Here is a 17,242-nt window from a genome sequence, read left to right on the forward strand (position 1 = left end):
GTCCCCCAGCAGCGAAATCACACATCTCTACCCTCCACCCCATGCCCGGTGCCGGAACCACTGAGTAAGAATATACAGATCCATGACAGGAGAATTCTGTTAACCATGCCCCCTAGTTTTCCACTACCCCCTCCCCATTTGCAGCTACCTTGGCTACCGCCTGTTCATCACTCAGCTGCCTTAGAAGGAACAGGTCACAGGTACTATAGATGTCATGGAGAACTGCACCTGAGCTCAGGGCTGAGTCACCTGTTCCCCCTGAAATGATATCTTCTCCATGATCAGGGTGGCATCCTCTCCATGCCAACCCCACCCTCCTTCACCTGTGGGCATAGACATCGTCAGTGGGCCCAGGGGCAGAGGCACAGGCCAGGTCTGAAGAATGCAGGGGTAGAAATTCCCAGGACCTCCGAGATCCCAACAGTTGGGTAAGGGTTATTGTAGATGATAATATGATTTGGAGAGGCTCCCCTGAAGCCGCCTCCTTCTATCAGAGGCAGGAAGATTGAAGGCTCAGGGAGCTGTTCCCCTTTTATGCTAGCACCTTTCCTTTCCCAGAGCCCAGGGCTTTCTGAATGAATGGAAAGGGGGCTTTCAAGTGTGATGGCCTGGGGAGACCCTCCCTGGCTGGGTTATCTTCTGGCTTGAAGAGAGAAGGAAGTGCTTGCTCTCTGTAGGTTTTGCAGGATCACCCCATTTCCTGCACTGGAGTGGGATATACAGAAGCCTTGGATTTAGAAGAGAGTCCCTGGCTGCAGGAGCCAAGCTTGCTCTGTCTTGAGATCTTTCGACGTTAGGAGGAGCAAGATGGTAGTAGTAGTTACAGCAGCAGTAATCATAATGGCTGAAATTTGATCAGTTGTTGTGGGCCAGGCACTGGATTAAGCTCTCTGTATAATTTAGTCGGCACAACAGTCCTTTAAAATAAGTCTTTTTTCACTATATTAATACACTACTTCAGGTATGCAAATACATAAAATCAAATAACTATCCACCATCCAGCTCTGTCAGATGTTCACATTTTGCCATGTTTCAGATCATTATTTTTTGTTTTTTAAGAAATAAAACATGGCAGATGCAAAGCCCCTGTGTATCCTCCCTAACTCTCCCCCCACCCCAAAATGAACCAGTGTCCTGCATTTGCTGTTTATCATTCCCATGCATTTTCAAAAATAGGTTATTAGATCTACTAGATAGGCTTTTTTTTCTAACAACAGCTTTATTGAGGCATAATGTACATGCCATAAAATTCACTCCTGTTAAGTGTATGGTTTGCTGATTGTTTTAGTGAATTTTTTTTTTTTAAGATTTTTATTTTATTTATTCATGAGAGACAGAGGCAGAGACATAGGCAGAGGGAGAAGCAGGCTCCCTCTGGGGAACCCGACGTGGGACTCGATCCCAGGACCTCAGGATCATGACCTGAGCCAAAGGCAGATGCTCAATCACTGAGTCACCCAGGCATCTCTGTTTTCGTGAATTTATAGAGCTGTATGACCACCACTGCATTCCAATTGTATAACCTTTGTATCACCCCCAAAGAGATCCCTGGGACTTGTCTGCAATCAATCCCCATCCCACCCCAGCCCTACACACTTTTTAATGTTTTTATCTTTTTAGCACTGCCCCAAATCATGTATTGAGTGTTTTAAAACTATATAAAGACATCCTTTTGAGATCTTTGCTGATACATGTGGCCCCAGTTCATTTTAAGTGCTATTTAATATTCCATTTATATATACTACTATTTATCCTAGTTTCTGTTGGGGACTTTCAGGGTGTCCTCAGCGCTACAGACCCAGGCAGCTGCTTCCTGCACATATACCTATGATGGGGTTGCTGTGTTGTCCCCTTTACATTTATAGGCCATGGAGCAGTGTCTGTGCATCCCTTTGCTGTGTGTCCTTGCTAATATCCTGAATGGTTGGACTTTTTGTTTTGGCCAATCAGCTGGGTACAGAGTAGGATCTCTTGGTGGTGTTCGCATCTCCCGGCTCACTGGCCAGGTTGAGCATCTTTTCCTACCTCCATGGGCCATTAACATTTCCTCTTCTGTGAATTGCCTGTTTTATCTTTTGCTCCTTTCTCAGTATATTGAGTTATTTGTCTTCTAGTAATTGGTACGATTTCTTTACACAGGCAAGATCCTAATGCTTTAGCCAGTTACCTTAGCTCTCCCACTCTTCCCTTAAGATTGGAGGCTCAGAGAGAGGAAGGCTTGTACCTGAGGTCACACAGCAAGGAGTGATGGCATAGGGATGGAGCCAGATGCATACATGGTCTGGGAGAGGTGGCAGCCCTGTGATTCCACCCCTGCACCAAGCAGCCTCAGATGTGTCACCTACCTTCTGGATCCTAGTTTCCCTGTCCTGGCCCTTTACTCATCTCATTGCTCCCTCAGCCTAGAAGGATGCAGCACAGGCAGCCGCCAGCCCTCATGATTCTCACCCCGGGAAGCTCTGAGTTGATTGTGCCCCCGGAGTGATGGGGTGATAGACCCTGTGCCACCAGCCTTGAAACCTCCTTCCACTAAGAGCCCCAGGAGTCGCTATTCTGAGCCGTTGAGTTTTGCAAGGTAGATCACACCCTTATCAGGTATTACCAGCATGCTCATCTCAGTCTATGGGAAGCCTCTGGCTGGCGAGCTCAGTGGTCTGGAACAAAGTGTGAACCTGCTACCCAGATTAGCTGCATTCTCTTTCCAGCTACCAGTTACCTGGCACCCCTTCTTTTGCAGAAACACACAGGGCAGGGCAACAAACTTGGGCATTAGGGATAAACATGGCCTTGGCTGACTCAACCCCCAGTCTTAGTTTCAGCATCTGTAGAACGAGTCGTGTCTTCTCAGACTGTTGTGTGCTTTTTAGATAATGTATACACTCGATCTGTACTCCATGCCTTCTGCCAGAGGGATAAATGCCAGCTACTAGCACATTTCTTTCATGATGAAAAGACCTGGCTCTGAGTCCTCCTCAAGCCCTTCTGAGCTGGTTGACCTTGTAGACGAACCACCTGAGGGTTTATAAAAAGGGAGCAGAAGGGTGCAATAGTACTTATCTATAAGTGTAGGGCAATGGTGAAGGTTAATTCAGGTCACCCGATACTCAGCCTGGTACATCATGTAGAAAAGGCCCTTCATCAATGGTAGTAGTCTTGAAAAATAATATTGGCAATAATAATAGCCATGATCCAAATCTATGCCTCTTTCCTACCTGCTGCTGTGAGGCCATGCTATGTGTTCTCCATGCTCTTTCATTCAGGAGGCACTTACAGGGTGCTGGCTCCAGGCTGGACACCCTGCAGCTTCTGGCATAGGCCCTCGAGCAAGGCTGAGCCTTCCTATCTATCTGCCAGTGGGTTCTTCTCATGCACCCTGTCTGTGTCACAGAGTAGTGCACTAGGTAGGCATTAAGGCCCCTCGGGTAAGGTGGTTTTTTTTTTTTTTTTTTTTTTTTTTTTTTTTTTTTATTTATGATAGTCATACACACACACAGAGAGAGAGAGAGAGAGAGAGGCAGAGACACAGGCAGAGGGAGAAGCAGGCTCCATGCACCGGGAGCCCAATGTGGGATTTGATTCCGGGTCTCCAGGATCGCGCCCTGGGCCAAAGGCAGGTGCCAAACCGCTGCACCACCCAGGGATCCCTTTTTTTTTTTTTTTTTTTAAATGACTTTTGCTTTCTTTGAGTGAAAAACAGTGGACTTTATCAGTTGCCTTGTACCATTTTGATCCCTCTGGCCCTTGGATGCAGGAGATATCAGCCTGCTTCTTACACTCTGGGCTCCTGCAGCTGTGTCAAGATCAAGGCAGGTGGAGCTATCATATCTTCAGATCACTTACATGTTACTTTAGTTCAGACTTTAAATCTTTGCTATTCCATGCTTCTGGTGAGCAGAGAAAGTATACCAGACAGTCTGGGTTCAAATCCCTGGTCTGTCACCTACCGGCAATGTGACTTCAGACAAATGACTTACCCTCTCTGCACCTCTATAAAATGGGAATAGTAACAGTTCCCATTTCATAGGACTGACGGGGAGGATTAAATGGGCCTATCATAAAGTAAGGGCTCCTTCCCCATGAGCTGTATTAGGAACATACAAACATAGTATCGTTTATGGTAGTAAAAAGTCAGTAACCACTTAAACTCCCATCAGTGGAGAACAAGATAAATAAAATGCACTATATCCACATGCGAGGATACCATCAAGATGGTAAAAATGTATTCTATCTTCTGTCATGGGAATATTAAATAGTAAAAGCTGGTTGCAAAACAACATGCTCAGGCTGATTCCCACCTGATTACAAATGAAGGATGAAAATATGTGTCTGTATAAGCATAGAAAGATAGCTGATAAAATATGTCACTTTTCTTTTCCTTTTTTTTTTTCTCGTCTGTGCTTTCTGTTTTCCAAATGTTCTGCAGTGAACACATATTCCTGTTTTTAGTGAAAATAAAAAAACAGCAAATGCTCATTTTAAAAAAAGAAGCAGTGCCAAGCTGTGGGTGGCTTCAGCCAGGTTCCCACATCCTGCTGCCCCATCCTGTCCCGAAGCAGTGGGATTCTCTAGCTCCTCGGAGAGCCTGTCCTTCCCATGTAGGCGCTGGCCTCAAAGACTTCCCCCACTCCTGCTGTAGAGGGAGGTCTCTGGATGCAGCTTTCCAGTGTGAGAGCCCAAGAAGTGGAAAGAAATGAGTTTAAAATACCTCGAGGGAAGGCCTGGGCAGATGCTTTTCTAGTTAAAATGCTGCTTGCTCAGCAGGTCCAGGTCTTCTTCCCACAACGCCTGCAGCTGAGGAGGGTTGGAAAGAATTGCAGGCCTGAGTCCTGTGGCCTGCACTGAGGCCATAGGACACTAGAAAGGTCATCCAGATTAGAGGTAGGCCCCACACCCCGCTCCCTGGGTGTTCATACATTCACCTTAGCCCACCCAGAGGTGTACAAGGGTCAGCTCCAAGTACAGTTAGTCATCACACTGCCAGAAAAATACTAAAGGACCAGACCATTCATTGTACTTGTGAACATCTAGAACACTCATATCCTGATGGCAAGTGGTGTGTGCTTTTTTCCTGGGAGAAAGGGCTACGGCATGGGGAACAGTCTTGTTTTGTGTGACTCCATTTTTTTCCTTCCCCTTGGAGATGAAGGCCAGCTGTGGGTCACTGTAGCTGCAAGAAGGAGAGAGCCACTAGCCAAGTGATCCTGTCAGCATGGTGGGTGCAAGCAGTGAGTCATAGGCAACCATCCCTGGCTGAAGGAGAGAAGATGAGGCTTATTAAGAAGGCCGTGTGTCTGGAGGGTTGTGAGTGTGGCTTCTGCACTGGGTTCTAGGCTGATTCTGTCATTCACTCCCTCTTGGCACTGACTCTTCTCTGGGAAGTGGGTGGCTTTGGTGGCTTTGCAAATTAAATGAGCTTGTGTGCAGAATGCCTGAGGACAGTGCTGCTGGGACAGTTGTCCTTGGAGCTTCCCAGCTTGGGGTAAGACACTGGGGCCCTGCGGTCCTTTCCCTGGAGCGCTGGTAGGCAGGCTTAGCCAGACGCCTGGTGGAACTGGCTTCGCTGCCCCCGCCTGACATGGGAGCTGCCTGATGTAATAGACCCGGGAAGCCCAGTGTCTCACAGTGCGTCATGGGCAGGGGCTGGTGTGGCTCACTCCTCTGGGGCTCTCCTGGGAGCCCACAGGGCCCAGCTTTATCATATGTCTGTCATTCCTCCACCCTCTTCTCCAAACTGCAGAGTGTTTTCCTCCTGGGCTTGCTGGGCTTGCTGGCTCAGATGCAAGCCTACAGGTGGGCAGGGAGCTCACGCCCAGGACCATCTTCAGGTACTGAAGGGAGAAGGGACTGGTGGTGCATCTTGTGTGCAGGTGGGCAGAGCTCTACCACCTGCTTCTGCAGGCCTATTTCAGACCATCCCAGGGCTTAGGGTTGCCAGATTTACCAAATTTAACAGGACGCCCAGTTAAATTTGAATTTCAGATAAACATGTGATATTTGAGACATACTCACTCTGAAATTATTCATTGCTTATTTGAAATTCAAATTTCACTGGGCATCCTGTACTTTGGCAATTCTACTAGAACCACCACTTTCAACAACAACAACCACCACAACCAAGAAACCTTTGGACTTTGTAATAGTGACAACGTTTCCTGAGAATTCACTGAACAAATACAAATCCCTCCAGGGGCCAGGCACTTGGAAGTGCAGGGATGATCTGCAGATACACAAACCAGGAATTCAGCCTTCAAAGGAGGTCAGTGTCCTGAGAGTCACAGGCAGGGTGTTTCAGAGCTAGCCTGGAACTTGGGGAATAAGCAGAAGCCTGTGCACTTGGGTTCTGGGGAAGTTGGACTTGGACAAGGCAGCATGCGGTGGAGGTGAGCCAAAGCTGATCACAAAGCTGAGGAGGGATGCTGCAAGTGGAGAGGGAAGGGGATTTCAGGCCGAGAACAGGAGGGCAAAGAAGTGGAAACCCCAATATGTGGTATGTTTGAAAGAAGCAGGAGTGGTTTGAGTGATGGAAATGAAGCCTGATGTGTGGGGGCCAGGAGCTCCGGAGTGGGCCGACAGCCACAGAATAGAAAGCATGGACCCTACCCTCAGGAAGGTCACAGCTTCCGTGCACAGGGGCCGGGGCTGGGGCCCAGAAGTGTCCAAGAGAAATCCTGGAGTAGTTGGAGAGCTGGTACCTGGGGCCCTCCCGCTGGTGGGCCTTCCACAGGAAAACAAAGGGGGGTGGAGCACAGACAAAGTGTGGGAGGCTGGAGGGAGAGAGCGCCTGTCCACAGAAGGGCTGCGTGCAGACAAAGATGAAGCTGGGGCAGGAGAGGTAAGAGAGAAAGAGGAGACTGGGAGAGCCAGTAGGAGTTCTGAAGTTTGGGAAGGATTAAATAACTCCAGACCTATCTTGTTCTCAAAGCTTAATAATAATTTACTATGACTCTTCTAGAATGGGTATCATTTATCTGAATGCTTCTTATGTGCTCAAGGCTTTCCATACTTTGGATCCCTGAATCTGCTCAGCACCTCTGTGAGATGCAAATGACAGAAATGACCCTCGCTAATTTAAGCCACAGGGAACGTATGGAAAGCTGACTCTGGGCAGGATAGGGGTGGGGAAATGACTTGGCCAGCTGGAGCCAGGGCAGAGGAGCTGCCAGGGGGCATCAGAGCATCACCAAAGGTGAGCAGCTGCTCCATCCCTCCGTCCTTGGGTCCCTCAAGAGTTCAGTTCTAGGAAGAGAGAGTCTGATTGGTGCAGCCAGATCCCCCTACCATCCTTTGGCCCAGCAAGTGCCAGGTATTGGGATAGGTAGTCCCCCTAGGTGCATGTAGCCGGAGAGATAGTCACTGGAGATCCAGGGTACTGTTGCTGGAAGAAAGAGCAGGTGGAAGCAATCAATGTCTGCTATGTGGGTCCTGTTATTAGCCCATTTTGCAAGTAGGGAAACCGAGGCTTGGAAAGGTGGACTAATTTGCCCACAATCACACCCACTTCTCTGCCTCTCATTGACTAGAAGCTTATAGTCAGCTATCTCCCTGGGGGTGAAGGAAACCGTGGCCATAAGGCACATAAGGATAATATTTTCTAGTCTGCTTAATTAAGCAGAATTGCATGGACCCCTTGGCCACTGCATTGGCAAAGAAAGCCAGAAACCCACGCAGCGGCGTCACCGTTTCCTCCTCCCCAGCCAAGGTGTGAATCAGCAGCCTTTGGCTTCGGGCCACCCTTGGCTGGCAGTCCGTTGCACAGATGTGGGTTTACTGTCTGCCCCAGGCCAAGCCTGGCCCCAAGCTGGAGAGAGGCTAAGATAGCCAGGCAGCTTTTGTCCCTGTGGAGATCACCATCTGTTTGGAAGGCGTCACAGCAATAGGGCCATAATGAGGCCTGGCATGGGGCTCTGGGAACAGGTAGGGGTCTGAGACCTGGGCTGCCCCTTCCTCACTAGGACAGAGAGGTATGCTCTGGAGAGGGAATGCAAACTAGTAGAGGAGTTCTCAACATGGGTAGAGTTCAGAGGGCCCTGAACTTGGAAGGGGAAAAGTTCAGCTTTATTTTCATCAACCGCTGACTGTAATTTAGCATTGCCTTCCATTGTGAATGAGGGCAACAACCCTTAGTGATATTCATAATACCTGAGACTTTGTCACCAATAGAAATTCCCCTCTGTTGCGGGGGGTTGGGGGGATGGGGTCACTGGGTGATGGGCATTAAAGAGGGCACTTGATGGAATGGGCACTGCATGTTGTATGCAACTGATGAATCAGTACATTCCACCCCAGAAACTAATAATACACTGTATGTTAACTAAATTGAATTTAAATTAAATTTTTTTTAAAAAGAAATTCTGCTCTATTTTTATATCACCTTACAGCTATGGCATGGATCCCAAAGCTCATTTATCATCTGCTAGTAGTAAGTAGATCATTTACTAGTTCAGAACTGTGATGCTACTCAACCTACCACTAGATTTCATTATTGCATTAATAAAGGGATACTTATATTCACCGTTTCGTTTCTGAAACATTTTTATTATAATTCAGTATAATGTTTCATTTAGAATTCTGCATGCTTTATTTTATTAATTTTAAATCATTCTGAGAAGTGGTCCATAGGTTTCATGAGGTTGTCAAGGGGTCTGTGGCACCAAAAAAGAAAGAAAGAAAGACTTCTGGGTAGAAGTTTCCAACCTTGGGTTTGGAAGCCAGATGGCATGGGTTTGACCTGGCTCTGCTGTTACCAGGGGCATGACCTTGAGTGAGCATCTTAACTTCTGTACACCTCAGTTTCTTAATCTGTAAAAATGAGAGGAAGGATAGTACCTACCATGGGTTGTGTCACATAAAGGGTTTAGAGAAGTGCCTAGCACATGAAAGTGCTGGATAGTTACCCACTAGTATTATCTTTATCATCATCCCTCTCAACACTACTTGCCATGATAAGCAACTCAAATGATATGACTCAGGTGGTCTGGCATGACCACACATAGAGAGAGATGCTCAAAATGGACTAGCCCAGGGTGCGCCCCATGAAATTTAAAGCAATCTTCCCAGAAGATTTATACATTTGGATATTCAGCAGTATGGTAATTAAAACAATATTGAAAAGAACCTTGATGTTTCTCATTGGAGGTGTGATTAGATAAATGATCTATGACCTTCGGTGGACTATGGAGGGTCCTTTAGAGATGGTTTGTTCAAAGAGTTTTTCATCAAATGGGAAATGCTCACCATATAATGCAAGTGAAAAAGACAACTTAATGTATACAATGGGATCTTAATTTCAAAAAGTACTTCAATGTATAGGAAAGAGTCTGGGGAAACAATATGCCCAAAACATGGCTTCTGGTGGTGAAATGTGGACAGTTTTAAGACTACTTTTTACCAGCCAGACAGAACAAGTTACTTGGCCTCCCTATGCTTTATTTGCTCCACTGCAGAATGGGAGCAGCAGTACAAGGCAGCCTCCTAGGAAATACATCTAGACTGTTGGTTGCTGTGAGGAATTTTATTGTTTTGTATTGCATTATATTTTTGTGTATTATCTCATGTTTCTCTAGAGGGGAGAGGACAGTGTAGTATAGTGGAGACAGGAAAGCTTCCAGGAGGGAGGGAGAAGGAGAGAGCCTGAATCTCTTATTTTCTTTTGTCCTATCTCAGGGACTTGTGTGTGAAGCACGAGAAGCTGGCAGAAAATGTCTACATAGGGACTCCAATTGAGGATGGGCAGAATAGTCTCTGCCAGGTGAGCCCAGCAGGACGTGGACACAGGGATGGCCAAGGACACTCCCAGAACCTGACCATTCAGAATCACATACACTTTGCAGGAATAGAGGCTCCTTGGGTATACGAAGCTTGGAACCCACTTCTGCAGCCACCCTACTTCTGGTGTAGGAATCCCTCTTGCCTTATGACACGTCTAATAGGTGGCCATCCTCAGGGTCTCAGGGGCCACATTCTCATCTTGTTCTTTTCTCCTCCATATCCCCAAGCCCAGTAGGACAAGATGAGGCTGGGCTTAGGGGTAGAGGCAGTTGTTCGGGGAGCATCCTGGACTGGTTCATTTCTTTCTACCTGTCACCGAACCAGGGCACTCAACTTTGATGTGGAGCCTCCCAGTTTCCCAACCCCATTGCGGTGCCCATACACTGGGGCTAGTCCTCTGTTGACTTGTCTTCTCTCCCACCAGGCCTGAATCCCTCATAGTCCAGGGCCTGACTCAGAACAGATGCCAAGTGTGTTCCTTAAATGAAACCATGACTGCCTAGGCCCTCTCTATCCCAAGATCCCGTGATTCTAGGGTAATAGCCACTGACATCGTTCAGCTAAGACAGATTCCTCGTGATGACCTCTTGTTGGCACCAGACTGAGCATTGTGTCATAGTTGTTGAAGCACACGCTTTGGAGGCAGCCAGACCTGGATGTGAATTGTGGTTGTGTCACTTTTTAGTTATGCAATTTTGGGTGGGTTACTTAACCTTTCAGAACCTCTGTATCTTCTTCATCTATAAATGGAGGAGTCATCTCAGTACATGACACATAATAAAGTAATCGTGATTCTTAGTCTAGTCCACTGGAAACAGAAGGACTCCTCCAGGCCCCTGGGATGCTATTAGGTTGAACCACATGAAATTTGTCAATTTGTTAACCGTACAAATAACAGTTAAACTTGGTTCACCCTAATGATCTGGTTTTGATTGGGGCCTAAGGAACCCAGTCTCCTTATGTGGAAGGGGTTTTGATGTCTATCTCTAGACCAGGCATCTTACTGACATCCCATTATCCCCTTCAACAGCCCTGAGAGACAGGAAATACTATTAGCATCCCTGTTTTACAGGGGGAAAATTGAGGCTCCTGAGTGAGTAGCTTGTTCAAGGAAGTGTTAGAGCCAGGATTAGAACCCACATCAGTCCAGCTCAGAATCCGTGTGGTTGGCACTGTTGCTGTCTTGAGGTTGGGCTGCCTGTTCTGTGTGGTGTGGGGCCTCGCCAGGGGGCTGGGAGAGCTCCCAGCATTCCCTGGGGCCCCCAGCCCAGCAGCTGGGAGCTGTAGACTGAGACTCCCTGAGAGGCTGCCAGTGGAACCCCACATTTCTGGCCCTAGTTTAGGCAGTCAGCTCCTATGGTATTCTGCTGCAGTGTCTTTGGCTTTGGTTGGGGGCCTAGAGGGTGACAGGAAGGTTTGGTGTCAGCTATCTTTCCAGACTTTAGGAGTGTTCTTCCCAAGCCTTCCTGTTCACTTGTTCAATCCAGGTCCTGGTATCCAGACTCTGGACCTGGGCCTGGAGTCCCCTGGTCCAGCCCTTGTCTACAGCCCCAACCAGACAGAGCCAAAATGGCCACTAGAGGCAGAAGACCAGGCATGGAGCCATTGCAGAAACTCAGGCTGGTGATTGTGTTGGTCTAAATTGAACAAGGCCATCGGCTTCTCTAGACTCAGTTACCCCGTCTATAAAATGGGGATGACAGTAAGTCCTGCCCCATAAAGGAACAAAGCCCAGTAGCATGGCTGGAAGTAAGGAAGTGCTCATTAAATGTGAATTGGTGTTGTTTTACTGTTTTTCATTAAGAGGGAACCACTGAGGGATTCTAAGGAGGAAGGGAATCTAGTCAGATGCTGTGTTTTAGAAATCTCTCTTTTGGGGTGAGCAGAGGGACAGGAGGACCTTGCGAGAACAGCCGCTGGCATCCAAAATGAGGTGGCCCAAAATGAGCTGGGGCTATGTGGTAGAGGAGATAGCCAGTGAGGAGGCAGCATGATCCAGTGGGGAAGGGAGGACCCAGGAGGAGAGCTGGCTGCTAGACTCCTTGCTCTGGCCTCTCTCCTATACCTTTCCAGCCACCCTGGCTCCCACCTCCTTCTCTTCTGAGCTCCTTCCCATCTTAGAAGTTCCAAGTCCATTTGACGTTGTTTTTAGAAGGTCCAGATTTGGGGGGGGTCTTCCGATCTCTACCTGGTAGGATCAGGAATAGCCAGGCCTCTGCACACATTTCATCATCTTTGTACCCACCGACTCTAGACTGGGGGAAATGTAACAAAAACCATTTTTATTGAGTAGCTACTATGTGCCTGGTGCTGTGCCTAGAGCTTTGCATGCATTGAATCACTTGATCCTTACTGTCGCCCCATGAGGTAGGCACCGCTATTACTCCCCTTTTACAGATGGAGAAGCAGGCTGAGATAGGACTTGCCCAGGCCCGTGCAGCTAGGAAGTCACAGGGCCACAGTTTGAACCCAGGCAGTGGGAGGGGCTGGCTTGGGTTAAACTCTGAAGTTTTAACAAGCACCCCCAAGTGTACTGTGCAACCAGGTTTGAGAACCTGTCAGGGATGGTAAGCATGATTGGGGTCATACACTGGTTTATGAGCTCATTTAATCTCTACGATAGAGAGCTCCTACTGCTCACAGCATTGCCTTTGGCTTCCCCTGTATGGCTGCATTTACTTACCACAACAGTTACTGACTGAAGTCAGTCACCTGGCTGGTAAGTGGTAGAGGCAGGATTCTCGGCTCTGCTGTTCTTAGGAGCCAGGAGAAGTGAACACAGTCACTAATGGTCCACATGCTCATCTTTCACGTGGTCATCTTGGGTAGGAATGGGCATTCAGAAGTAAAATAAAACTGAGTTCAAATTTTGGCATCCATCATACATTAAAATCCAAAAAAAAAAAAAAAAATTTGGCATCCTCCTTAACTAGCTACATGGGTTTGGGCCAGTGACCTAACGTCTTTGAATGTCAGTTTTCTCTGCCATGAAATGGGTGGATGATGGGGTTCATTCCGTAGGATTTCCTGAGAGCAGAGTGTTGGGGATTTAGTAAGATTCGGTGTTGGTCCTCATTCAGAAAACTCCTACTCATCCTTAAGATCCAGTGCAATTGTTTTTTTCATCTGGAAAGCCTCTAAGTGCCCTCTGCAGAATGGGCCCTTTTCTCCCCTGTGCCCCTACAGTGGCTACAGAGTACTTCTTAGGGGGTGTGTGGCCATGAGAAGATTCTACTAATGTCTTCTCTATTGAGAACCCCCTATGTTCCAAGCACTGTGCTGGACCCTTTAGTTAAGAGCTGAGAACTATCTAACCATGTGCACTGGTCTTTTCCCACCACATCACGCAGCTAGGGTTTAGATCTTGGCTCTGTTACATGATGATTCTGTGACCTTGGGTAAGCCAGTTACCCCTTCCAAGTCCAGATCTCATAACATAACGTAAATGAAGTACTTGGCACATCCCTGATCAGCCCAATCAAAATAATAATTTTGATTATTTTTCATTACTTGGGCAGCTTTACCCCTCCTGTCTGTATACCTCACACAGAGTGGGTGCTCACGTTGGACTGCCCAGTTCTCTCTAGGCGGCCCTGTTAACACAGGAGAGGCCCCAACTTGAAATCTCTCAACTCTGTTTCCTGTATGGCCTCCGGGCTCCTCTGACGCCTGGCAGCCAGGGAGATCCCCACAAGCCCTAAGTGCCTGCCCTGGAGGCTTTCCTAGAAAGCCAGCCTTCAGGTTGGTTTCAGCAAGCCTAGGCTCCAGCTGCCAGCACCTCTGCTTGCCATTGGAAAGTTCCCCATGCTGCTTCGGGCCAGATGTGTGTGAGGACGTGTGTTGGCAGCCAGAGGCCCAGGCTGGAGCTGCACACCCGGGCCGGCGAGTGTTTCCACCAGTTCCTTGTCTCAGTGTAGAAGAATTGAGGTGGCCGGGCCAGCCTGGAAGTGGATTCTGCTGCCCACCATCTGGATAAGACTCTGGCAGTGACAGGAAGACAGGCTCCCAGGGTGGGCAGCTCTGTGTGTGGGCACACAAGTAGGGGACAGCTGATTGGGTTTTAAAGCATAACATTCCTGCCTTTTCCTTTTAACATAGCTTACCTCGAAAGATTTGAGTTGGCCCAGGGGAGACAGACTGTCTGAGCCTCCAGTGCCTCATCTCTATAATGGGATTATCCGTGACAGCACTGGAAGCTGCATATGGTCAGGCCATGTGTCAGGCGCCTGTCATGCATTAGTTCCTGTGATCCAACAAGCCAACCTTTGAAAGTAGATACTGTTCTCTCCATTTTACAGATGAGAAAATGGAGGCCCAGAGCCATGCATTGATTTACAAAATCATGCAGCAGCTTCAAGCTATAGAGTAGTCTAAAGCCAGTGCCTGTCTGTTTTTAATAACATTAAGGAGTGATTGGGGTGTGTGTGTGTGTGTGTGTGTGTGTGTGTGTGTGTGTTTATTTTTAATTTTTACTTGTGTGCAGTAAAATTCCCTTTTTGGTATAACATTCTGAGTTTTTATGCATGTGTGGTTTCTTGTGACCACCACCACAGACAGGATACAGAACAATTCCATCATCCCCTCCCTCAGGCTGACCTGACTCTTGAATTCAGTGGCAGATGCTTCCACTTGCACTTGAACTTGCATCTGTGGTGTTCTCTTTTTCTCTGTTGCCTGTTCTGAGAAGCCTAGGGGTGAGATGTGGACTTCTCTTCTGGGATCGGGCCCCATGCCCGCATTCTCCTCTGTCACAAAGCTGGTTCTGTTTCCAGTACCCTTGGCAGTTGAGCTGTCCATTCAGCCACTTCGGGAGCATTGTTACTCTCCAGACACAGAGAGCCTTGAGTGAGGTCACCTTGATTTATGACTGTGTGGCCCCGTGTTGGCTTTTTGTCTCGTTGCCTGCTTGCCTGTCTGTCTGTCCATGTGCCTTTTTGTCTTTTACCAGGTATTTCCCAAGAGCCAAATGTCACCAGGCACTGACAGGACCATGGTGCACCAGACAGAGGTGACCCCTGCCCCTCCAGGACTCCCAGGGGAGAGAAGGGGACAGACCAGCATACTCAGAGGCATGTGTACTGAGAGAGGGCAGCCCCAGTGGTTGTGGGAACCCAGAGAATGGGACCAGAGCCAGATTCAGGGTCTCCAGAGGCTTCCTCAGCTGCCATCTGAGAACTAAAGAGGTGCTAGACAAACAAAGGGAGAGATGTTCTGCCAAAGGCCATGGCATGTGCAGGGCCAGGAGGCAAGGGAGAGCCTGGCTGGGTCAGCATGGGAGTAGGCCCCCTAAACCCCACACCATGCTATTGTCGCCTTCCTTGACAAGGCTGAAAGCTCCAGAAGGGCGGGGGCTTCTGTCTTGTTCATGGCCACAGCCACAGCCCTTGGAAGGGAGCCTGGTACCCAGTAGGCACTCTGTATTTGCTGAATGCAAGGGTGGATGAACAAGCTGAAGTGTTTGAAGCAGAGAAGAGAGACACAATTAGATGTTGACTGGAGAGAGCACTCTGCTCTCCCGCCTCCCAGCCTGGCACCCCTCTGCCCACAGGGAGACAGAGACCCTCGGCTCCCCCTGCGCATTCACTGTGTACCCCTACGGATGAGGAACGGTGGGTACCCAGCCCTAAACCAGAACATCTTACCCACAGCCAGCACCACCAGCACTTGTATTTGGGCCCCATTCCAAGCATTAATTTAATTGAAAAAATTAGGAAAAAATGAAAAACTGGCAGACGATTGCTCCCCATGTGTCACTTGCCGTGAAGCCTGGGCTTGGTGATTCCTGACGATGAGGACAGAAAAGTTCTGGCCTGGGGCCAGGACACCTGAGGGCTGGCCTTTGGAGGAGACGGGACCTCAGAGGCTGAAGGGGCTAGGATTCTATCTGATGTCAGCTGCTCTTCCCCGCTGTGTGACCTCATGCGTGCCACGTCACTGCTCTGGGCCTAGGTTTCCTCCTCAGCCCTGAGGGTGGCTCTACCCTCCTGGCAGGCAGTTCCTGAGGACTGCACACTGTGTTTGAAAAGCACTTAGCACCGATGCATACCAGCACATCCCCTATGTGGCCAGTGATCTTGTCTTGGGCCCCCCACTCCTCTTGGTCCCAGCCCACCGTAACACTCAGTGATCGCCTCCTGGGTCTCTAGGGCATCGCCACACTCGGCAGCATTTCTCTAGGAATAGACTTAATGTACTTACTCTGAAAAGATAAATGCACAGTCTTCAGCCCTTCCGGCGGACGATGCTGCTCTGGGGTGTTGGGCAATCAGACAAACTGCAGGCTGTCGCAATTCCAAAAAAGAGGTTGGGAGTGTTGACCTACATAGGCCAGATGTTGGGCAGACAGCTGTGGAGAGCCGGCAGATCGGAACCAGAGGGAACTCGTGGTCTCCAGGGGAGCAGCAGAATCATGTTTCCCATTAGTTAAGCCCTCGGAGCCCATCCAACTGCCTCTGCTCTCTCCCTCTCTCCCTCTCTCCTTCTCTCCCTCTCTCCCTCTCTCCTCCACCCTTCTCTCATTCTCTCCCACCCCCCTCACACTGGGCTCCTCCACTTTAGGCCAGGGCGGCGTATCACCAGAATGATGGATCTGGAGCCCAGCCCATCCTTACCAGGCTGTGCCTGGGATCTGCCAACCCAGAGACCCAATTAGTATGGAAGAGGGAGTCACACCCATCCTTTAAAGTTGGTTTCTTAAACCAGGATCTGTCATCTCTCCGGTGCCCTTAGGCATATTCCCAGGAGCCTTCTCTGCTGGAAGAGGGTTCACTTGGATCTGGAAACTAATGCCACTGCTTGATTTCAGGGCTGCATATGCTGCTTTTGTAGTTCAGGTTGCCGCATAGGACAGCTTCCGTTACCCTGGGCTCAGGCCTCGTCACACAAATATGTGGCCTACAAGTAGAAGCCAGAGCTCCTCAGTGTGCTGCGTGAGAGACAGTTCTTCCTCCCTCCATCTAAAAAGGGTTCTGCTGCCCCTCAACTCTGAGAAACAGCATTTTGGAGCAGAGCTCCAGCATCCTCAGCACCTCCCAGGAGGAGCCCCGGGTGTGGTTCCAACTGTCCTATCTGTTCTCTGTGTGGCCTGGGCAAGTCCCCTCCCCTCTCTGACCTCAAAACCCCAACTATAAAATAAGGGATGGCCTGGAACAGGGTTTTCAGATATTTTCAAGTATTGGAAGCCCCTCCTGTCATCCTGAAGCAGGCAAAGGAGGGCTGTGGGTAATGGAAGAGCCCAGGCCCTGTCAGAACCTGCATGGATGGTTGCCTGGTGGCAGTATGGACCCCCAAATTCTGGAAGCTGGACCTGCAAGCTCCTGGATTACACCCTCCTCCATATATAGAAGAGCCTAAAGTGGTGCTGTCTAGTGGGAACCAGGATGGAGAGCCCGGAGACCCAGCCACCTCACCAGGATCCCAGTGGCTTCTTACAGGCCAATCCAACCACTGGCTTAATCAGTTCTAAAGTTCTCTG

The 17,242-nt window shown here is 48.8% G+C and overlaps 1 protein-coding gene across 2 annotated transcripts in view; it reads left to right on the forward strand.

The window, feature by feature from the left end:
* The window catches only part of SH3PXD2B (SH3 and PX domains 2B), a 100,838-nt gene that overhangs the window by 3,001 nt on the left and 80,595 nt on the right, over positions 1–17,242 (forward strand). The window lies entirely within an intron of this gene.

The sequence above is a fragment of the Canis aureus genome, chromosome 4 (genome assembly GCF_053574225.1).
Source record: "Canis aureus isolate CA01 chromosome 4, VMU_Caureus_v.1.0, whole genome shotgun sequence".
NCBI classification, from domain to species: domain Eukaryota; kingdom Metazoa; phylum Chordata; class Mammalia; order Carnivora; family Canidae; genus Canis; species Canis aureus.